The following is a 24381-nucleotide window of genomic DNA, read 5'->3' as shown; positions in this document are numbered from 1 at the left end:
CCCGGGTGTTGGAACTCAAGTTTGGAGCAACCATTTGCAGATCTGTCAGTTCTGGTGGACTCAAGAGGTCCTAAAACTTCTATGTTGCTCATCATTCGCACTCCGGTGGAGTTTACAAATAGCTCTGTTTCAAAAAACGTTTTTCAGTCCGTGTGTTGGACCTAGTGATTGAGACCACGGTTTCCAAAACCGTCTGTCCCATTGCGTTCCGGACGCCCAAAAACCCCTACCTATCAGTTCTTGCATGATTCGGTGGAGGATTTTCAAAGTTATAAATCTCTGTGTATTCGATTTCGTCTCTCTGTTATGCATTTTTCATACTAAGGTTTTGAAACCTTAGATTTATGCCACATGGCAGTGGATAAGTGTTGACTCCCATTTCTCACTCATCGGTTGGGATTTTGGAGTTCTGGCAGAAGAGAGATATTTGCAGATTTTCTTACTGAGTCCGATTATGCAATGGCGCCCATGTTTTGAGGCATCTCAGGTTCTATTTTCAGTAGCGCTCATTACCATGGGACTATGATTTCTTGAGCATACCTTATGCAGATCACTCTGGAGAGCAGTGTGCGCTCATTCGTGGTGTGCATTGGGTTGCAGTGGATGATTTATAGGCCATTTGGATGCATTGCGGTCCTTATTGGATGTGCTGATAGGCCCAAATTGCCTTGTGGGATGCTATTTTTATGGACGCTTTGCACATGGATGCTATTTTATGCTGAGGGACAGCTTTGAAACATTGCAGGTGATGCACTGATAGTGCTATGCTCTCTTGGATGAGACATTATTGATGCATATGCCAGTGGACAGTGTTTATGCTTGAGTCATTTGGCACTTATTGGCATTTTATTTTGGGCCAGATTTGCTCATGTGGATGCATAGTATATGCACATGAGTCAGATGCATCTTTTGATGCTTTGAGCTTTGAGTTTTTTGTGATATTTCAGTCTATTGTGGCATACACATTTGGGTGCACCTGGTATTTGGTGTGATTCTCTCTTGCAGGGACTAGCATTTGGGATTTTGTTTCATTTGCATCATGGCATCCTCTTCCATGCCTGAAAAGGAGTTTTTTAGCATTAAAAAGTTTGATGGGACAAACTTTTCTTTGTGGAAAGAACAAATAAGGGATGTGCTTATTCAAAAGAAGCAGATTAAACCCTTGGCAGGGATTGAAGCTAAGTCTGCAAATATGTCTGAGGATGATTGGAATGAGTTGGATGCATTAGCAAAGTCTACTATTAGACTTCATCTTGTAGAGTTAGTTTATTTCACAGTAGTAAATGAGCAGACTACTGAAGATTTGTGGAAGAAACTGTGTGCCACTTATGAGAAGGAAACTGCCTCTAATAAAGTTTACCTCATGAAGAGGTTGCTTGAGCTGCAGATGAAGGAAGAGGTCTCCATTGCTTCTCACTTGAATGAATTCAATATAATTTTCAGCCAGCTTCAGGCTCAGAAGATGAATTTTGATGCGGAGACTAAGGCAATATTTCTCTTATGTTCATTGCCATCCTCATGGGATAACTTCCGTACAGCTGTCAGTAACTCTGCACCTGGTGGAGTACTGAAATTTGATGATGTTGTGGGTAGCTTGTTGGTCGAGGAGATTAGACGGAAGTCTATGGATGGCAACAAGCAGGATGCAGCCTTAAATGTGCAAAGGGGCAGATCACAGTTCAGGGGGAAGTCCCAAGAAAGAGTGAAGTCACGTAGCAAATCCAGGGCACGGAACATTGAGTGTTACCATTGTGGCAAGAAGGGCCATATGAAAAAGTATTGCTACAAGCTGAAAAGAGAGCAAAAGGATAAGAAAAAGAATGCAAATTGGGGTGCAAATCAAAAGGAAGAGAGTCCAAGGGACGACAAAGGAAAAGTGAAGATCGAGGAGATCAATGCAGTCACACATGATAGTGACAATGACGTTCTCTTCATGTCTAGTTTATCTGCAGAGTTGCTTACCACTTCAGATGATGCATATTCCCAGGATTGGATTTTGGATTCTGGTGCTTCATTCCGTGTTACTCCCCATAGGGAATGGTTCTCCACTTATGATAGTGGAAAGACAGGTTGTGTGCATCTTGGAAATGACTATGCATGTGACATAGTGGGAGCAGGTGACATAAAGTTTTCTTTTGCAAATGGGTCTGCATTTGTTTTGAAACATGTGAGACATGTGCCTAAGCTGACCAAGAGTCTTATTTCAGTGGGTCAGCTAGATGATGCTGGTTTTCACACCACTTTTGGCTTTCAGAGTTGGAAAATTCAAAAGGGCTCTATGCTTTTGGCTAGGGGTGCCAAGTGTGGGACTTTGTATCCCTTACATGTATCAGGGGTATTTGATCATGTTGTTGCAATAACCGAGCAGCCAAGCACTTCTTTGTGGCATTGTAGGTTGGGGCACATGAGCCAGAATGGAATGAAACTCTTATGCCATTTGGGTTATGTACCACATTTGAGTTTCTCTGATTTTGAATTTTGTAAGCATTGTCTCTATGGGAAGCAGACTAAATCAGCCCATAAAAGAAAAAAAAAGAAAGAGTTTGAAATGCTTGATTTGGTGCATTCAAAAGTATGTGGTCCCATGCCTACACGGTCATTAGGCGGGGCTGAATACTATGTGACATTCATTGATGATGCAACTAGGAAAGTGTGGGCTTATGCTATAGCTCGAAAGAATGATGTGTTCCAGGTATTTCAGAAATGGCTGGCCTTGGTTGAGAATCAGTCAGGTAGAACGCTTAAATGCCTATGGACTGACAATAGTGGAGAGTATCTCTCTCATGACTTTCAGTATTTCTGTGATACACGTGGGATTAAGAGGGAGCTCACATCCCCTCGTACTCCAGAGCAAAATCCAGTTGCAGAAAAGATGAACTGTACCATTCAAGAAAGGTTGCAATGCAGCTTTCCAATGCAAGTCTTTCTGGTGGTTTTTGGGCTGAGGCAATGAAGACTGCAGTGCATGTGATCAATAGATCACCTAGTAAGAGTTTGGATGGTGGTATTCCTGAAGAGGCATGGAGTGGCAAGAAGCCCTCTTACTCTCATTTGCGTATATTTGGTGTGAGGCATATGCACATGTGCCAAAAGAGCTTCGAAAGAAGCTAGATCCTAAGTCTAGGAAATGCATCTTTCTAGGTTATGGTGAAACTGGAGAGATGGGCTATCGTCTCTGGGATCCAAAAGCAAAGAAGATCATACGCAGCCATGATGTGGTCTTCAATGAGAAGAAGATGCATAAGGCACCCATGAGGGATGTGGAAATGAGGAGAATCACTTTCCAGGATGTGAATCCACCTGCATATGTTGATAGACAACAAGCTATCCATGCACCAAATGTGCAAGAAATGGTGCCACCAAGTACTCTCACAGGTATACAATCAAGGGTAGATGATGAATCATCTATTGGTGGAAATGATGAGCCAAATGTGGCTGATATGCAAATGGGACAGCAGGCTGAAATGCCCTTGAGAAGATCATCTAGAGTGTCTAGACTGCCTGATAGGTTTGTTCCAGGGGTAGACTATGTGATGCTTACTAATTGCGGGGAGCCTTCTTGCTACAGAGGCTATGATGCGTGAGGATCAACACAAGTGGGAGTATGCTATGTAATCAGAGATGAGTTCACTTATGAAGAATAAGACTTGGGACTTGGTTTCTTTGCCACATGGAAAGAAAGCATTGCCATGTAAATGGGTCTACAAAATGAAGGTCACAAGTGATGATGTGCCTAGGTACAAGGCCTATTTGGTTGCTAAAGGGTTCAAGCAAGAGAAGGGTGTGGACTTTGATGAGATATTCTCTCCGGTTGTGAAGATGACCACACTTAGATGCATGCTTGGACTAGTGGCATCAGAGGATATGGAGCTTATGCAAATGGATGTCAAGACAGCTTTCTTGCATGGGGATTTGCATGAGGAAATTTACATGGTGCAGCCGAAAGGCTTTGAAGAAAAGGGCAACAAACTGAAGAAGAGTCTCTATGGTCTTAAGCAAGCACCTAGAGAATGGTATCAGAAGTTTGATGCTTTCATTCGGTCCCAGGGTTTTAGAAGGAGTGAAATTGATCACTGCCTCTACATTAAAAGGGGTAAGGATAGTAGCCTGATAATCCTGGCACTATATGTGGATGATATGCTATTGGCTAGCAAGAATACTTATGAGCTAGATGCATTAAAGGCCAAGTTGCATGAGGCCTTTGATATGAAGGATTTGGGATTTGTAGGTCATATTCTTGGTATGCGCATCACGCGTGATCGGAGTAGGAAACTCCTTTGGCTTTCACAAAAAGAGTATGTTACAAAAGTATTGCAACGTTTCAATATGGAGGGGTGGAAGGCAGTGAGTACTCCATTGCCTCCATATGTGAAACTGAGTCATACAGATAGTCCCAAATCAGATGAGGAAAAGGCCATGATGGCCAAGGTTCCTTATGCATCAGCAGTTGGGAGTCTTATGTATGCTATGATAGCTAGTAGACCAGACATTGCATTTGCAGTGGGAGTTGTTAGCCGGTATATGGCTAATCCAGGAAAGAGGCATTAGGAGGCAGTTAAGTGCATCATGAGGTACATGAAGGGTACCAAGGAGATGTGCATTTGCTTTGGTAAAGGAGACATGCGTGTACTTGGGTACACAGATTCAGACTATGCAGGGCATGTGGATAGTAGGAGATCCACTTCTGGTTATGTGTTCACCTTTGCAGGTGGTGCAGTGTCGTGGATGTCTCGCGCATAGAAGTGCGTTGCTTTGTCTACCACAGAGGCTGAGTATGTTGCAGCCACAGAGGGTTGCAAGGAGGCTATATGGCTTGATCGGGCTAGTGGGAAATTTGGGGATTCATACAGGTGTACCGACATTGCATAGTGATTCCATGAGTGCTATTCAACTAGCACGGAATCCGGTCTTTCATGCAAAGACCAAACACATTGAGGTCAGGTACCATTTCATCAGGGAGGTACTTGAGGACAAGCGCATAGAGCTTGTCAAGGTTCATACAGATGGTTCATACAGATGATAACCCTGCAGATATGCTGACGAAGAGTCTACCTAGTCAGCGGTTTGAGTATTGTCGTGTATTGATGGGCATTGGATAGTATGCTCACTGGTTGTTCTCCCTTAAAGGCACATTGTCCTTTAAGTGGGAGGTTGTGGGGGTTAAAGGTCACTGTGCCTTTACCCCAGTTATATACAATACTCAAACACACATATAAATGAATGAAAAAGAAGATTAGGGTGGTTCTGCACCCACCAAAACTTGTGTGGCTCTCTGTCTCTCTCTCTCCTTCTTCCGTTCTTGCTTCCGTTGAGAGCACTCTCATGCAGCAATACATGGCATGATGCCAGAGGAGATGTATACTAGTAGGAAACCAGATATTTCTCATTTGAAAATTTTTGGTTGCATTGCCTATGTTCATGTGCCAGATGAGTTGAGGTCCAAGTTGGATCCAAAAGCTGAGAAGTGCATCTTTATTGGTTATTCTCTGTAGCAGAAAGGGTATAGATGCTATAACCCTTCTACTCATAAGTTTACAGTGAGCAGAGATGTTGTTTTTGATGAGATGAGTAGTTGGTATAAACCAGTAAATGTGATTGGTGATGTAAATGCACAAAATGGTAATGCTGCATAGAATTCACAGTAGCAATCACAAAATATTAGTGGACCTGCAGTGTCCTCTAGCAGTGGTTCACATACCTAACCATGGACACGCAGATTGAGATAGGGAGAATCTCCTCAAAGTAATGCAGATAGTGGTATGTAGGTATCACGAAAGGAAAAGAGAAGGTAGATCAGCCCATGTTTGATGTGAATGCAGGTCACTCTTATGTGGATGGTGAATCCAGAATAGAGCATTGATGATGAGTTGGGTATTCCTTCTGTTGTTACACCTAGAGTAAGGAAGACTAGGGATGTTTTGAGAGCACCTAGAAGTGAGCCTACTTTGTGCAGGTCTATTGAAGCTAGGTATCCTATGGATAGGCTGAAATATGATGGATTTACAGCCACTCACTATGCCTATATAGTCAAAGTGATACAGGAACTAGAACCCAGTTCTTTTGAGCAAGCCATGGGAAAAGAAAAATGGGAGAAAGCCATGGATGAACAAATAAATGCCTTGGAAGCAAATGCTACATGGGAATTGGTGCCTTTGCCTAAAGACAAGAATGCAATTGGCTGTAAGTGGGTTTATAAGATGAAGCACAATGCAGATGGTTCTGTGAAATACAAGGCAAGATTAGTTGTCAAGGGGTATGCACAAACATATGGGATTAATTATGAAGAAACATTCAGTCCGGTTGCAAGGATGGCAACTGTAAGAGCAATCATTGTTATGGCTGCATCAAAGGGATGGTCTTTACATCAGATGGATGTAGAGAATTCCTTCTTGCATGGTGATTTGCAAGAAGAGGTTTTTATGGAGCAGCCACCAGGTTATGTTCATGCTATTCATCCTGAGTTTGTTTGCAGGTTAAAGAAAGCCTTGTATGGCTTGAAGCAAGCACCTAGAGCATGGTCTAACAAGATAGGACAGTATCTTGTCACTATTGGCTTTCAGATTTCCAAGGCAGATTTCTCACTTTATGTAAGAAAAACAGAGAAAGGTATTATGCTGCTTGTCATTTATGTTGATGATTTGATCATCACAGGTGATAGTGATGAAGATATCCTTCATGTGAAAATGCTATTGAAGCAGAAATTTGAGATGAAGGATTCGGGAGAGCTACGTTATTTCTTGGGCATTGAGGTGATTAGATCACCAAGTGGGATACAGCTCTTGCAGAGGCAGTATGGATTGGACATGCTATCCAAATATGGGATGACAGGCTGTAAGCTTATTTTAGTTCCTTTGGAGTAGAATGTGAAGTTGAGCACAGATGCAGTTGAGCTTTTGGAAGACCCTACTATGTATAGGCGCATAGTAGGAAGTTTGATTTATATGACTATTACCAGGCCAGATTTAAGCTATGCTGTTGGATTGGTAGGTCAGTTTATGCAGGCTCCAAGGAAACCGCATTTGGATGTGGCTAGACGCATACTCACGTATGTGAAGTCCACATTGCAGTATGGACTATTTTATGAGGCTGGGGTTCAGATACAGTTGCATGGATACACTGATGCTGATTGGGTTGGTAGTATTTTTGATAGACGATCTACCAATGGATATGTGTTCTCTTTTGGGAGTGTTGTAGTCACTTGGAGAGAAACAGCCTACAGTTGCCTTGTCAAGCACAGAGGCTGAGTACAGGGGTGCAACAATGGTTGCATGTGAGGTAGCTTGGTTGCATAAGCTACTTTATGATATGCATCACAGATGGGCCAGTTGTCATTTATTGTGACAACATGTGCAATATACACTTGGCAAATAACCCAGTCTATCATGCTAGAACAAAGCACATTGAGGTGCATTATCACTATGTGTGGGAGAAGGTTTTACTAGGTCTTATTGATCTAGTTTATGTCAGCACAGAGGATCAGGTAGCTGACATATTCACGAAGGCATTGGGCGCAGAGAAGCTGTGCAAGTTCAAAGACCTGCTTGGTGTGCAGGAATTGGGATTGAGCTCGAGGGGGAGTGTTGAGATATTGAGCTCCACTCGTGATATGCCAAGGTGACTATTGTGCATTTATGTCACTGACTTGTTAGCTGCAGATGCAGTTGGTGCACCGCCCATGAATAATAGCTGGATGACAGCTATCCTTATGTACTCTAGTTCGTGACTCAATTAGTATGCCACCTTAAATAGCTGAGTTTGGTTTGAGACCCACATATAGGGTTCTTCTATTTCTTTGTACTAGAGTTCTTTTGGCTTACACAACTAAGAAGAGGAAAACTGTTTTCAGCCTCCACCTTTGTGTGTATTCCCCCATTGTGTATGTGAGAAAGCCACAAGTGAGACTCCTTCCTTCTCTCCCACTATCTTCACACCTCCCTCCCTCCCTCCCTTTCCCTCTCTCTCTCTCTCTCTCTATATATATATATATATATATACATATATGTGTGTGTGTGTGTGTGTGTGTGTGTGTGTGTGTGTGTGTGTGTGTGTGTGTGTGTGTGTGTATGTATGTATGTATGTATGTACCTCCCTCGCTCTCCAATATATTATCAGATTATACTCTCTCTCTCTCTCTCTCTCTATCTTTCTATCTAGATATCTATCTATCTCTCTTGCTCCCTCCCCCCCCTCTCTCTCTGTCCCTCCCTCCCTCCCCCCCCCTCTCTCTCTCTCTATCTATCTCTCTGTCCCTCCCTCCCTCCCCCCTCTCTCTCTCCCTCCCCCCTCTCTCCCCCCCCCCCTTATCACCCTATCTCGTGTAGCTCTTGCTCTCTCTCTCTCTCTCTCTCTCTCTCTCTCTCTCTCTCTCTCTCTCTCTCTCTCTCACTCTCTCTCGCTTTCCCCCTCCCCCTCTCTCTCACCCCCCCTTATCGCCATGTCTCGTGTAGCTCTTGCTCTCTCTCTCTCTCTCTCTCTCTCTCTCTCTACACACACACACACACACACACACACACACATATTGGCCCCTGCCTCTTGGGTGTCAACTCACCACATCGTTATTCCATGCCACGTGTCTTCCACATCGTGCCATTTCTGCACGCCATGTGTCTTCAAAATGCCCCTTATAGCAACCACTTGTTGTGAGTCCTATGATTGATCCTATATGCAACTATTAGAAGGCAGTGCTCACATGCACTCATGCACTCTTGTTCCCTCTTGGCAAGCTCTTATGAGTTGTATGATCGATCCTATGAACCTATTAGAAGGTAGTGAGCACACACACTCATGCACTCTTGTTATTGTATCCCTCATGGCAAGCTCCAATGAGTCCTGTGATCGATCTCATGCAAATATAAGCGATTCATTGGACAAAGTCATTGCTAACCAAAAATAAAATTTCTAACCCGATACAATAAATAATGGATATACTTACACATAAGTAGTCTTGATAGGTAAAAATCTCGTTTAAATATGTAATTTGTTGGTTTGTAGACTAAAAAGCCTAAAATCTACTCCTCAAAATAAAGGCTAGGCAAAATCTAAATTGATATTTTGCAAGTATACCCAGTAGAAAATATATTAATATTTTCTAAGTATGGAAATCAATATTGATATGGAATAGGATGCTTTGGCAGCAATGTAAACACACAACATGCACCATGAAGACCCGCACCTAGAAACCACCCACAATTGACAAAAAGCTTTAACACCATGACTAAGCAATGGGAAGCAGTAGCAATGACCTTGAAAAGGATCCACTTAAGTTGAATTAACCAATGGCATCAAAATTATAGGTTATACTTTTGCAAATGGGACAACAGCTTGGTTAGCAGCAGATATTCCAACAGATTGTTCAACATTTGAATCAAGTTGTTGCCAAGCACTTGTAATGAGCATGAAGCTTACATCATCTCTCACTAGTTTTGCCCTTACTAATGCTAACTAAGAAGAAAGATAGTGAGATAATGCAAAGATGCATATGATACATCATATCACACTCATAACTATTGCACTGAGAGTTTATGCAAAGTTCAATTTCGTTAGTAGTGCTCAGGAATTTGAGAATGCATTAAGTTACTAGTACAGTCCTGCCCGATGTCCTCTTTTATTGTAGTATTCTCAATTATCAACAAAAAATGCTAGCAAAAATTGGCATTTAATTTATTTTCCACTGGCTATAATTGCAAAATACAAAGTTTAGGCAGTTTAAGAGTAACCTTTTCAAGAAAATTAGTTTTTGGCTAACAATGATGAGCAGCATGCTTAGTACTAGTTTTTGCTACCGGCAATGATGAGCAACATGCTTACTAATAGAGTTCTACATTATTGGGCAAGATTACAGACATGACCATCTATGAGGTGCAATTGCTTACACTAGCTAACAAGTAGGAAAGGGTCTTCTCGAGCAAATCAAATGCGTGTAGCAAAAGGTTTGCTCGAGGGAATCGAAATTCCAAGGTGAGTGTCACACCCATTTGCCCATTGGATGGCTGGATGATGAATCGACCAATCAAAAAGTGCACCCTTAAACCAACATTTTACATGCATTTGCCTATTAGCAGCCAAAACATTAGTTGGTGAGCTGAGTCACACTCAAGCAGATTGCATAAGTTCGATGATAGGTTCACGGAGAGTGTCTGTGCTCTGTAGCAACCAATCAGCTTCTGCTATGACATAGAAGAGATTCAAACCTAGATCCCCCAAGTCAAAAACCACACACCTTACCAAGCCATCTAGCTCTATTTGATTTGGGTTTGCATCGCCGAGACGCCCAAATTGCAACAACTGGGGAGTCCTTTGATGTGGAATGAACCCATTTGTTTTTCACTTGGGTGTAAGGGAACGCTATCTAGCAACCCCATCCGTCCTTTGCCCAAGCATTGGTTACCCTCAGCTTGAGCAATCATTGGCTACAAGATTGCTTGATAGCCAATAACCAGGGTGCATGAGGAGTTGTTGACTAGTTGGTGAGAGTGCTCTCAACGGAAGCAAGAATGGAAGAAGGAGAGAGAGAGACAGAGAGCCACACAAGTTTTGGTGGGTGCAGAACCACCCTAATCTTCTTTTTCATTCATTTATATATGTGTTTGAGTATTGTACATAACTGGGGTTAAGGCACAGTGACCTTTAACCCCACAACCTCCCACTTAAAGGACAATGTGCCTTTAAGGGAGAACAACTAGTGAGCATACTATCCAATGCCCATCAATACACGACAATACTCAAATCGTTGACTAGGTAGACTCTTCGTCAGCATATCTGCAGGGTTATCATCTGTATGAACCTTGACAAGCTCTATGTGCTTGTCCTCAAGTACCTCCCTGATGAAATGGTACCTGACCTCAATGTGTTTGGTCTTTGCATGAAAGACCGGATTCCGTGCTAGCTGAATAGCACTCATGGAATCACTATGCAATGTCGGTACACCTGTATGAATCCCCAAATCTCCCACTAGCCGATCAAGCCATATAGCCTCCTTGCAACCCTCTGTGGCTGCAACAACATACTCAGCCTCTGTGGTAGACAAAGCAATGCACTTCTGTGTGCGAGAGATCCACGACACTGCACCACCTGCAAAGGTGAACACATAACCAGAAGTGGATCTCCTACTATCCACATGCCCTGCATAGTTTGAATCTGTGTACCCAAGTACACGCATGTCTCCTTTACCAAAGCAAATGCACATCTCCTTGGTACCCTTCATGTACCTCATGATGCACTTAACTGCCTCCCAATGCCTCTTTCCTAGATTAGCCATATACCGGCTAACAACTCCCACTGCAAATGCAATGTCTGGTCTAGTAGCTATCATAGCATACATAAGACTCCCAACTGCTGATGCATAAGGAACCTTGGCCATCATGGCCCTCTCCTCATCTGATTTGGGACTATCTGTATGACTTAGTTTCACATATGGAGGCAATGGAGTACTCACTGCCTTCCCCCCCTCCATATTGAAACGCTGTAATACTTTTGTAACATACTCTTTTTGTGAAAGCCAAAGGAGTTTCCTAGTCCAATCACGCGTGATGCGCATACCAAGAATATGACCTGCAAGTCCCAAATCCTTTATATCAAAGGCCTCATGCAACTTGGCCTTTAACGCATCTAGCTCATAAGTATTCTTGCTAGCCAATAGCATATCATCCACATATAGTGCCAAGATTATCAGGCTATTATCCTTAGCCCTTTTAGTGTAGAGGCAATGATCAATTTCACTCCTTCTAAAACCCTGCGACCGAATGAAAGCATCAAAATTTTGATACCATTCTCTAGGCGCTTGCTTAAGACCATAGAGACTCTTTTTCAGCTTGCAAACTAAATGCTCTTTGCCCTTTTCTTCAAAGCCTTCCGACTGCACCATGTAAATTTCCTCATGCAAATCCCCATGCAAGAAAGCTGTCTCAACATCCATTTGCATAAGCTCCATATCCTCTGATGCCACTAGTCTAAGCATGCATCTAAGTGTGGTCATCTTCACAACCGGAGAGAATATCTCATCAAAGTCCACACCCTTCTCTTGCTTGAACCTTTAGCAACCAAACGGGCCTTGTACCTAGGCACATCATCACCTGTGACCTTCATTTTGTAGACCCATTTACATGGCAATGCTTTCTTTCCATGTGGCAAAGAAACCAAGTCCCAAGTCTTATTCTTCATAAGTGAACTCATCTCTGATTGCATAGCATACTCCCACTTGCGTTGATCCTCATGCATCATAGCCTCTTTGTAGCAAGAATGCTCCCCGCAATCAGTAAGCATCACATAGTCTACCCCTGGAACAAACCTATCAGGTGGTCTAGACACTCTAGATGATCTTCTCAAGGGCATTTCAACTTGCTGTCCCATTTGCATATCAGCCATATTTGGCTCATCATTTCCACCAATAGATGATCCATCATCTACCCTTGATTGTATACCTATGGCAGTACTTGGTGGTACCATTTCTTGCACATTTGGTGCATGGAGAGCTTGCTGTCTATCAACATATGCAGGTGGATTCACATCCTGGAAAGTGATTCTCCTCATTTCCACATCCCTCATGGGTGCCTTATGCATCTTCTTCTCATTAAAGACCACATCATGGCTGCGTATGATCTTCTTTGCTTCTGGATCCCAGAGATGATAGCCCATCTCTCCACTTTCACCATAACCTAGAAAGATGCATTTCCTAGACTTAGGATCTAGCTTCTTTCGAAGCTCTTTTGGCACATGTGCATATGCCTCACACCCAAATATACGCAAATGAGAGTAAGAGGGCTTATTTCCACTCCATGCCTCTTTAGGAATACCACCATTCAAACTCTTACTAGGTGATCTATTGATCACATGCACTGCAGTCTTCATTGCCTCAGCCCAAAAACCACCAGAAAGACTTGCATTGGAAAGCATGCATTGCAACCTTTCTTGAATGGTATGATTCATCTTTTCTGCAACTGGATTTTGCTCTGGAGTACGAGGGAATGTGAGCTCCCTCTTAATCCCACGTGTATCACAGAAATGCTAAAAGTCATGAGAGAGATACTCTCCACCATTGTCAGTCCGTAGGCATTTAAGTGTTCTACCTGACTGACCAAGGCCAGCCATTTCTGAAATACCTGGAACACATCACTCTTCCGAGCTATAGCATAAGCCCACACTTTCCTAGTTGCATCATCAATGAATGTCACATAGTATTCAGCCCCACCTAATGATCGTGTAGGCATGGGACCACATACGTCTGAATGCACCAAATCAAGCATTTCAAACTCTTTCTTTCCCCTTCTTTTATGGGCTGATTTAGTCTGCTTCCCATAGAGACAATGCTCACAAAATTCAAAATTAGAGAAACTCAAATACGGTACATAACCCAAACGGCATAAGAGTTTCATTCCATTTTGGCTCATGTGCCCCAACCTGCAATGCCACAAAGAAGTGCTTGGCTGCTCGGTTATTGCAACAATGTGATCAAATACCCTTGATACATGTAAGGGATACAAAGTCCCACACTTGGCACCCCTAGCCAAAAGCATAGAGCCCTTTTGAATTTTCCAACTTTGAAAGCCAAAAGTGGTGTGAAAACCAGCATCATCTAGCTGACCCACAGAAATAAGACTCTTGGTCAACTGAGGCACATGTCTCACATGTTTCAAAACAAATGCAGACCCATTTGCAAAAGAAAACTTTATGTCACCTGCTCCCACTATGTCACATGCATAGTCATTTCCAAGATGCACACAACCTGTCTTTCCACTATCATAAGTGGAGAACCATTCCCTATGGGGAGTAACATGGAATGAAGCACCAGAATCCAAAATCCAATCCTGGGAATATGGATCATCTGAAGTGGTAAGTAACTCTGCAGATAAAGTAGACATGAAGAGTTGTCACTATCATGTGTGACTACATTGATCTCCTCGATCTTCACTTTTCCTTTGTCCTCCCTTGGACTCTCTTTCTTTTGATTTGCACCCCAATTTGCATTCTTTTTCTTATCCTTTTGCTCTCTTTTCAGCTTGTAGCAATCCTTTTTCATATGGCCCTTCTTGCCACAATGGTAACACTCAATGTTTCATGCCCTGGATTTGCTACGAGACTTTCCTCTTTCTTGGGACTTCCCCGTGAACTGTGATCTGCCCCTTTGCACATTTAAGGCTGCATCCTGCTTGTTGCCATCCATAGACTTCCATCTAATCTCCTCGGCCAACAAGCTACCCACAACATCATCCAATTCCAGTACTCCACCATGTGCAGAGTTACTGACAGCTGTACGGAAGTTATCCCATGAGGATGGCAATGAACATAAGAGAAATATTGCCTTAGTCTCCGCATCAAAATTCATTTTCTGAGCCTAAAGCTGGCTGAAAATAATATTGAATTCATTCAAGTGAGAAGCAATGGAGACCCCTTCCTTCATTTGCAACTCAAACAACCTCTTCATGAGGTAAACTTTATTAGAGGCAGTTTCCTTCTCATAAGTGGCACACAGTTTCTTCCACAAATCTTCCGTAGTCTGCTCATTTACTACTGTGAAATAAACTGACTCTGCAAGATGAAGTCTAATAGTAGACTTTGCTAATGCATCCAACTCATTCCAATCATCCTCAGACATATCCGCAGGCTTAGCTTCAATACATGCCAAGGGTTTAATCTGCTTCTTTTGAATAAGCACATCCCTTATTTGTTCTTTCCACAAAGAAAAGTTTGTCCCATCAAACTTTTTAATGCTGAAAAACTCCTTTTCAGACATGGAAGAGGATGCCATGATGCAAATGAAACAAAATCCCAAATGCTAGTGCCTGCCAGAGAGAATCACAACAAATACCAGGTGCACCCAAATGTGTATGCCACAATAGAGTGAAATATCACAAAAAACTCAAAGCTCAAAGCATCAAAAGATGCATCTGACTCATGTGCATATACTATGCATCCATATGAGCAAATCTAGCCCAAAAGAAAATGCCAATGAGTGCCAAATGACTCAAGCATAAACACCGTCCACTAGCATATGCATCAATTATATCTCATCCAAGAGAGCATAGCACTATTAGTGCATCACCAATAATGTGTCAAAGCTGTCCCTCAGCATAAAATAGCATCCATGTGCAAAGCGTCCATAAAAAATGGCATCCCACAAGGCAATTTGGGCCTATCAGCACATCCAACAAGGACCGCAATGCATCCAAATGGCCTATAAATCATCCACTGCAACCAATGCATACCACGAATGAGCGCACACTGCTCAAACTGCAACCAGAGTGATCTGCATAAGGTATGCTCAAGAAATCATAGTTCCACGGTAATGAGCGCTACTGAAAATAGAACTTGAGATGCTTCAAAACATGGGCGCCATTGCATAATCGGACTCAGCAAGAAAATCTGCAAATATCTCTCTTCTGCCAGAACTCCAAAATCCCAACCGATGAGTGAGAAATGGGAGTCAACACTTATCCACTGCCATGTGGCATAAATCTAAGGTTTCAAAACCTTAGAATGAAAAATGCATAACAGAGAGACGAAATCGAATACACAGAGATCTATAACTCTGAAAATCCTCCACCGAATCGCGCAAGAACTGATAGGTAGGGGTTTTTGGGCGTCCGGAACGCAATGGGACAGACGGTTTTGAAAACCGTGGTCTCAATCACTGGGTCCAACACACGGACTGAAAAACGTTTTTGGAAACAGAGCTATCTATAAACTCCACCGGAGTGCGAATGATGAGCAACATAGAAGTTTTAGGACCTCCTGAGTCCACCGAAACTGACAGATCTGCAAATGGTTGCTCCAAACTTGAATTCCAACACCCGGGCAAAAAACGCAGGAACTGACACAGTGACTCAGAAATCCAATGAAATGATCCCAGATTCAGGAATGAAGGTGTTTCCAGGCCCCTGAAGTAATGTGGACACCAAAAGCAAGCAATAGTTGCCTCTACAAGTCAATACGGAGTCTCTGTCATCGAACAGAACAGGGAAAAGCTCAAAAAACGACTTTTTCTTTGAAAGCTCTTAACAGGCTCTCAAAACCACTTCGCAAAGCCAAAGTGACTTTTCCAAAGGTTCCTCCAAGGTCTCTACACACTCGGATGCAAGTAAAGTCACCCACAAAGCTTCCCACAAAGCTTTTCCTTCCTCTTACAGAGCTACTGAGCTTCAAGCATTCACGCACGCTTAGCTAGATCACCCGGGCTCTGATACCAGTTGAGAGTGCTCTCAACGGAAGCAAGAATGGAAGAAGGAGAGAGAGAGACAGAGAGCCACACAAGTTTTGGTGGGTGCAGAACTACCCTAATCTTCTTTTTCATTCATTTATATATGTGTTTGAGTATTGTACATAACTGGGGTTAAGGCACAGTGACCTTTAACCCCACAGTTGGTAGTACAAAGCAGTGGACTCCTCCATGAAAGCCCCTAAGCCGCCAATTAGTGTGAACTTGGTTTCTGAGGTGGAGGCATTCCCCGATCAAGAAGTGACCGATATGGAGACTGGTGACTGATCACCAGTGCACAATTGGTGACAGGTGCACGTGCACTGGTGATGTGTTAATGCCTCTCGACTCTCGACTGCTCCCAAAGAGCAAGGTTAGAGCACTTCCCCACGTAGGCTAGTAGGGCTAGACCAGCCCTACTGGCATGGTAGTTCTGCACCTCCACGACCCCTTAAGGCCAACCTCTCTCCCTTTCCCTGGTAGGAAAATGCCAAGCCAACATCCAAGAAATCGAGACATCCAGCCCAGCATTGGAATGCTAGACTAGTTGAATCGGAACATCTATACTATTTCTTAAGGAGGGTGAGACAGACAAGAGGCCACCATGTGGTGCCCTATCCAATGTGGCAATCATTTGGAGGTCTAGAGGGAGAAGCATGGAGGTTCAGAAAAGGAGGTCGTAGTTTAGGAAGAGCAGACAAGGCGTGATAACATGTGGTAGTTTGGGAGCATTGGGGCGGGCACACGTGGTGAACATCAAGAGCCACTACAAAGATTAAGGCCCACATGTCACAACACACCTGCAGGTAGGCCAATCTGGAGTCTGGAGTCTGAATGCGTGGCTGAAGCAGTGGGCAGATGGGCACACATCACAGTCTGTTGAGTCCAGTGACGAGTCGCACGAAGCTCGGTGAAAGTGTCATGTGGCACGTAGTGGGCGAGATTGCCACATGGCATTGTGAGGTGGAAGAGAGCGTAGACCACATGGACCCACACCATCAATGTGCAATTGAATGCTCGCTGTCCCGCCATGCAGCTTTGACCCTCCCATGCAGACTTTGACTATGTAGGTTGTGCAAACCCATGGAATAATACAACAAGAGCTTGCCACACACACACTAACACACACACACACATAGTGCATCTTATTTAAGCAGAGAGTTGGCCGAAGTTGCCGTAACATAAATGAAAATTCTAAGACAACAAGGTGGCGATTCTACTTAATCTTTGTTACAAAGGACTCTTGTCATCATCAAACTTAAGGCCATACGGTAAGTAGTGCAATTGTCAATGATGATTAGTGTATGCAACTGTTTGTATACCTTTGGTGGTCATGGGCACATTGATGGCATGGAATCTTTGATGATTCATTTTTTTGACAATCTTACCTAATGAGAAATTGTGATAGGGTTTACAATCAAAATTTTTGAAAAGTGAGTTAATACATCACCTTTGCTTCCTTTAAGGAGGTCTCTAGGTTGTCAGATGATAGCTCACCAGAAGGATTCATGTACAACAATGATGTTTGCAAACCTATTACATCATATTTAAGCTACTTCAATAGAGGAGCATCAATCAATACTACACTCTTTGCCTCTTCCAAGGCCACCTCTACTATAACATAACCTTTTCTGTGAGGCCTACCATCATTGAAAATGTGTGCTCATTGCGATGAAGACTAGGCTTTGCACTCTCTAGTGTCTCATTTGCTACATCATGTGCTAACATGATATTTTTCATATTTTTGCTTCACCTTTGCCAAGATATGTGTTAGCAAAGATTCAACTATAGGGACAGCTTGGGATTCCTATGGTCCTAAAGTGCATGCGGTGTCCATGGATGCACCTGTAGTACCATTGATGAGGCACATAAATGGCTCACTAATTTCATGGAAAAGCTTAGCTAGTTTTCTAGAGAAACCATCTTCTGCACTTAGTGTGTTCACGATGCTCTCCTCAAATATGACTCAATTCCATCGCCCAGTGCACAACTCATAGACAAAGACACTTGCAAATGCTAGGCTAACTTCAAATTTTGGACACCTCATAGCATCATATATCAAATCCAAAAGTTATCCTTTTGAGGTAGGGAGAAAGCTAAAGGAAGAGAGAGAGAGAGAGAGAGAGAGAGAGTCTTCATCAACTTGTTCTATAGGTGACTGAGTAATCGGTGTGTCTATGTCCTATGCATTGAGGTTTTCCATTTGGATTCCTCATCAAAGATTACATCTTTGGAGATGATGACCTTGCGGTTAATGGGATCATACAACTTGTATGCTTTGCTTTCTTCATTGTAGCCAACCATGATGCATTTGCGTGACTTTGCATCCAATTTTTTGTGATGATCGTCATGTATGTGGGCATATGTTATGCAACCAAATATGGAGAGATGCCCAATGCATGGCTTGTGTCCAGTGAATGCTCCATAAGGTGTCATACCCTAAATCGGTTTGGTTGGAAGCTAATTGTGTAAGTAGCTTGCAGTAGCAATTGCTTTTATCCAATATTGATTCGGAAGATACTTCTCACTGAGCATTGTGCTAGCACTCTTCGCTAAAGTATCATTCTTCCTTTCAGCTCTTGCATTCTACTGATGAGTATCTACACAACTGAATTGTCTTTGTATGCCATTACTTCTGCAAAAGTTCATGAATATTGAAGGCATGTATTCACCTCCTTTGTCTAATCTAATAACTTTGATCTTTCTACTTGTTTGGTCTTCTACCATGTCAGATTTCTCTTTCAGAAAGTAGACCCAACTATATCTATTGTAGTCATGATGAAAGTCAAGTAGTAAAGTGAACCATTGATGCTACGAGTTTGGGCACATAACCCCATACATGTGTGTGAATCAAACTAAGAATACCTCGTGCTCGAGAGGTGATTCTATCAAAATTGGTTTGCTTTTGTTTACTAAAGCAGCATGCTTCACAAACGTTTCCAAGAAATTGAAGCTTAGGAATTCCAATTGCCATATTCTAATTTTTGAGCTCTATCAAGCTTTTGAAATTGATGTATCCATATCTCTTGTGCCATTTTGCAAAAAGTGGCATCTATTGCAGTTAAGCTAACATGCCATGCAAATCTAGTACTAAAGCTAGCATTCTAAATAAGTGTCCTTCCTTGATTGCTTTTCCTATTGGCTGTTGATATCCTTTGAATTTGTCTCTAATAGTGCATTCATCTCCATCAAATATGACTCGATAGTTGTGTTCTGTCATTTGACCAACTGACAAGAGGTTCTTATTGAGCTTCGAAACATAGAGTACGTCTTTCACCAATTCTTTCATACCAGTGAAATTGCTCAAAGGGACAATGCCTTTCCCTTGAGTTAGATTTGGTGTATTATCTACCGTGTAGATTACATTCTTATGTCCTAATAATTTCATCTGTGTCTCTGTGAACCATTCCTGATGTTTTGTCATGTGAGATGATGCACCGCTATCATCAATGTACCAAGGTTCTTGATCTGGTTGATTGACTTGATAACTGCATTCCCCTTTTGAATTGCAATCAATGTCAAGATACACTGTTTTAGTCTTCTATATATCCTCACTTGCAAGAAACATGTTCTTAGGTTCATTGGCATAATGATTGTGACTTGAATGTCCACTGCAATGATTTTCTCTTCCTCAGAAATTCCCTCGATTGCTGTTGGATTGACTGCCTTGGTCGTACTACTTGTGGCAATCTCTTTCATAGTGTCCAAACTTATGACAGTAGTTGCACTGAATGTTTGGCACATATATATATACATATATATATATGTATGTATATATATATATATACATACATATATATATATATATATGTACATATATATATATACATACATATATATATATATATATGTATATATATATATATATATATATATGTATATATACACGTATATATACACGTGTATATATATATGTATATATATACGTATATATACACGTATATATATATATATATGTATATATATACATATACATATATATATATATACATATATATATATGTATATGTATATGTATATATATACATATATATATATATACGTGTATATATACGTATATATATACATATACATATACATGTATATGTATATGTATATATATATATATATATATATATATATATATATATATATGTATATGTATATGTATATATATACATATATATATATATACGTGTATATATACGTGTATATATACATACATATATATATATATATATATATATATACATATACATATACATATACATATACATATACATATACATATACATATACATATACATATACATATACATATACATATACATACATACATACATACATACATACATATATATATATATATATACACACACACACACACACACACACACACACATATACATATACATATATATACATATACATATACATATACATATATATATATATATATACACACACATACACACATATACATATACATATACATATACATATGTATATATATATATACATACATATACATACACACACACATACATACATACATACATACATACATACATACATACATACATACATATATATATATATATATATATATATATATATATATATATATGGTGGATGCATTCCCTCGTCCTTGGAATCTTCCTCGATTGGAATGATTTCCTCTTTGCTGATGCTGATGTTGTTGAGGATGATGTTGATTCTGATTTTGACTTTGATGTTGACTTTTTTGTTGATGATGACCACTTTGCTAAAATGATCTACCTCTGCCTTTGCCTTTGCCACTACCTCTGCTTCTATTTGAAGGTGTGAATGCTTGATAATTGGAATGACCCTTGCGTATGTGAATGGCTTGAGTCAGTTGAGTTCTTCACCAAGTAAAACTGACTGGAGCTCTTTTAGTGTTGTTTTCCATTGAATGGCAATACTCTCGACTAGATTCTCATATCCCTCTCCTAGTCCATTCAATGTGACTTGAACCATTTCTATGGGATTCATGGTCTCTTCTACTACTGCGAGTTGATTGTTGTAATCCTTGATACTGAGTACGTAAGCATGATTGATTTCACTGCTACTATGGAAACTCTGGTTGATTTGGTTTCTCAGTGTGAGAATCTTGGAAGTGTTCTTGGATTCATAAAGAGCTGCGAACATGTCCCATTCTTCTTTTAATGTCTTGACTGTGTTGAGCTTTCTTGGGAACATATCCCATGCTTCTTTTAATGTCTTGATTGTCTGAGCTGTTTTTGCCCTTCTTGGGATGTCTCTAGCAATTCTTGCTCTTTTTTCATCAACCTGTTCTACAGGTGACCGAGTAATCAGTGTGTCTATCTCCTATGCATTGAGGTTTTCCATTTGGATTCCTCATCAAAGATTACATCTATGGAGATGATGACCTTGTGGTTGATCGGATCATACAACTTGTATGCTTTGCTTTTTTCACTATAGCCAACCATGATGCATTTGCGTGACTTTGCATCCAATATTCTGTGATGATTGTCATGTATGTGGGCATATGCTATGCAACCAAATATGTAGAGATGACCAATGTGTGGCTTGTGTCCAGTGAATGCTCCATAAGGTGTCATACCCTAAATTGTATGACCATGCGAGGTAGTCTTGGTATTCCATTAGGAGTGCTTTGAGCTTTGTTTCATCTTCTTATGTAAGTTGTTTCCCCATGAATGCCAATTTTTCTTCTTCCCCTTCAAGGGCGAGGTTTGTTGTGTGAGTTTTGGCCAGAGTCCCTCATAGATTAGAGTCTCTCCATTATTATCAATTTCTTGCATGTCATATTCTCTTACTAGCCTTGGCATTACTATGGGGACACTACCACTTGTGTAGTTCTTGAAGTACTCTGGCACTTCTCGAAGATCAGCCTTTGATGGTGTTAAACTAGCCTGACATGTGCTATGGGTATTGGGTGGCATAGTATCATTAACCAATTTTTGGTTCTTGTGGACTTTCTTTTTCTAAAGTCTCATCCGCACATGTGGCTTAAACTTTCAAAACTTCTTACATTGGGAATGGTGGGGTAGCTTTTCCACTAGCAAAGTATTCCCAAGTAAGGGTTCATTTAATGTGCATACTTCTTCAAGTCCATCAGGGGACCATTCAAGAGGAGGTGGCTCAAATTTTGGGGGAGCTAGCTTGGTAAGATACAAGTCGATGATCCTAGTTTGGACTCGTTTGAACTCATTGAAGTGTTCAGCCTTGGCTTTACGGCGATTTCCTCCATCATCTTTCTTGCTAGATCTTCTACTATTATTCAACTTTGGGAAGTTCGACTGCCATTAGGGCATGGAGAATGGCTAAGTCATTGTCAAAGACATGATCTTCAAATTGAGCATTTTCAGCCTCTGTATCAAGGTCTTAAGGAAAATCTGAGTCCTTATTATCATGGAAACTTGTTCAGGTTCACCATTCCAGTCAAGGTCAACCATAAAGAATGGCACCTCTAGATCAATTGGTCCTTCACGTGTGAGTGGAGGATTGACCTATATGACCTTAGCATCAATTTGTGAGAAGATGGGATCCTTGTGAATGGTAATTCCCAATGGTCCCAATGCTTGGATCCAATTATTGGTGTTGTAGGGGGTATGATTTGCTTGAGATCATCGTTGAAGAGTTTCATCCAACGCTTTAGGCACAATTGGTTTTATTGCTCCTATCCCCAAATTGACTCCTACTACAGTGTTGGGATTTTGGATTGTCAGTCTATCAGTTATGAGTCATTTCCCCAATCATGGAGGACTGATGCTTCATGCAACCAAGGACGTCCAAGCAAGATTTACTAGGATTTCTTGGGGAGATCTAAGATTGTGAATTGAAGAGAAAAGCGGACTCCTTTGACTTTTGTTGACACCCAAGGGCTTTGCACATGAATCATCTGCAAGGCGTATGTTGAAATTAGCCTTTTGCATTGGTGCGAGACCCCATTCGTCAGAGAGTTCCTTAGATAGGACATTCACACTAGCTCCACCATCCATCCTCGCCCCTTCCCAAAAACATGCTTCCCTTTCCCTTCCCTGGAAATAAGCATATCCCTCCCTTGCAAACAGAGGCCAAGCATGAGAAAGTTTGCATCTTCACTCGTTTCTCTTGATATTCTTAATTGGACTCGTTTCCTCCCTTGCTATCTTAATCGACAGATTATCTTAATCTTCATTTGCCAAGTGCTCGAGCACCAACCATTCCATCAACACAATGTGTATAAAGAGAGAAATACAGAAGACATTCTCGATTAAGATAGCATGGTAGGAAGTGAGTCCATCAAGAATATCAAGTGAAACAAGTGATGATGAAAACTTTTTCATGCTTGGCCTCTATTTTCTTCTGTTTCCTCCCTTTCTATTTTCTTATATTTCCTCCCTTGAAGCTTTATGCCCAGTGTGAAGCATATCCTTTAAAGGTTTATGCATATGCTTCAAAGCTTTAAGGATATGCTTCTTCCCTTTAAGCACATATGCATGTTTAACTAGAATGCATTCTAAAGTTTAAATAAAATCTTTTAAAAATTTTAAATAAACCCTCCCATTTTGTTTTGTGGAGGATGTTGAGAGGAGGATTAAGTGGTAAGAAGCAACCCTTCTCCGATAGTACTACCTCCGATAGTAGTACAGAGAAGGCTCACAAATTTCTCGCGAACCCAAGTCCCAATACTAGGAAAAGACTCATGTGGGAGTGGGATGAGAAGAGATAGTGAGTATCAGGTCCACTGACCTGTGTAGAGATCTCCTAAAGCACCGCTGAAGGTGGACCTAGGGAGAGAGAGATCCATCATCGATGTAGACAATCAAGCATTGGTACAAGCAGTGGCATTGGGGGGAGTCAAGCTGACTCCCAAACTTCCACCACCCTCCCATATGAGGTTAATAGGGAGTATGAAATAATCTTGGATTCGAGAGATACTCGGGATATAAACTAAATGCATGAGCTTGTATCCCTTGAATTCAAGAGGGTGGTGATGGATTTTTGTAAGCACCAACAAAAGGAAAAGGATTATATTCTTAATACATAAAAGGCAGAGTTCCTCATGCCATCTGAGGACCTTGAGTTTGACAACCATTGGATGTGATGAATAAAATGGCCCAAGTGCTGAAGTCGCTAATATGTATTCTTATGATTTTAGTTTATGAAAATGGGCGGGAAATGTATGGATGAGGAGTACAGATATGCATACGACAACAACACGAAAG

At 41.3% G+C, this 24381-nt stretch overlaps 1 pseudogene; it reads right to left on the bottom strand.

Annotated features, from left to right (window-relative positions):
- The window catches only part of LOC147905460 (uncharacterized), a 47411-nt pseudogene that overhangs the window by 14077 nt on the left and 8953 nt on the right, over positions 1-24381 (bottom strand).

Source organism: Dipteris shenzhenensis, chromosome 1 (genome assembly GCF_047967505.1).
Source record: "Dipteris shenzhenensis isolate YYH24624 ecotype China chromosome 1, Dip_SZ_1.0, whole genome shotgun sequence".
NCBI lineage: Eukaryota > Viridiplantae > Streptophyta > Polypodiopsida > Gleicheniales > Dipteridaceae > Dipteris > Dipteris shenzhenensis.
The sequence above is the reverse complement of the archived record's forward strand: the minus strand, read 5'-3'. Positions and strand labels throughout refer to the sequence as shown.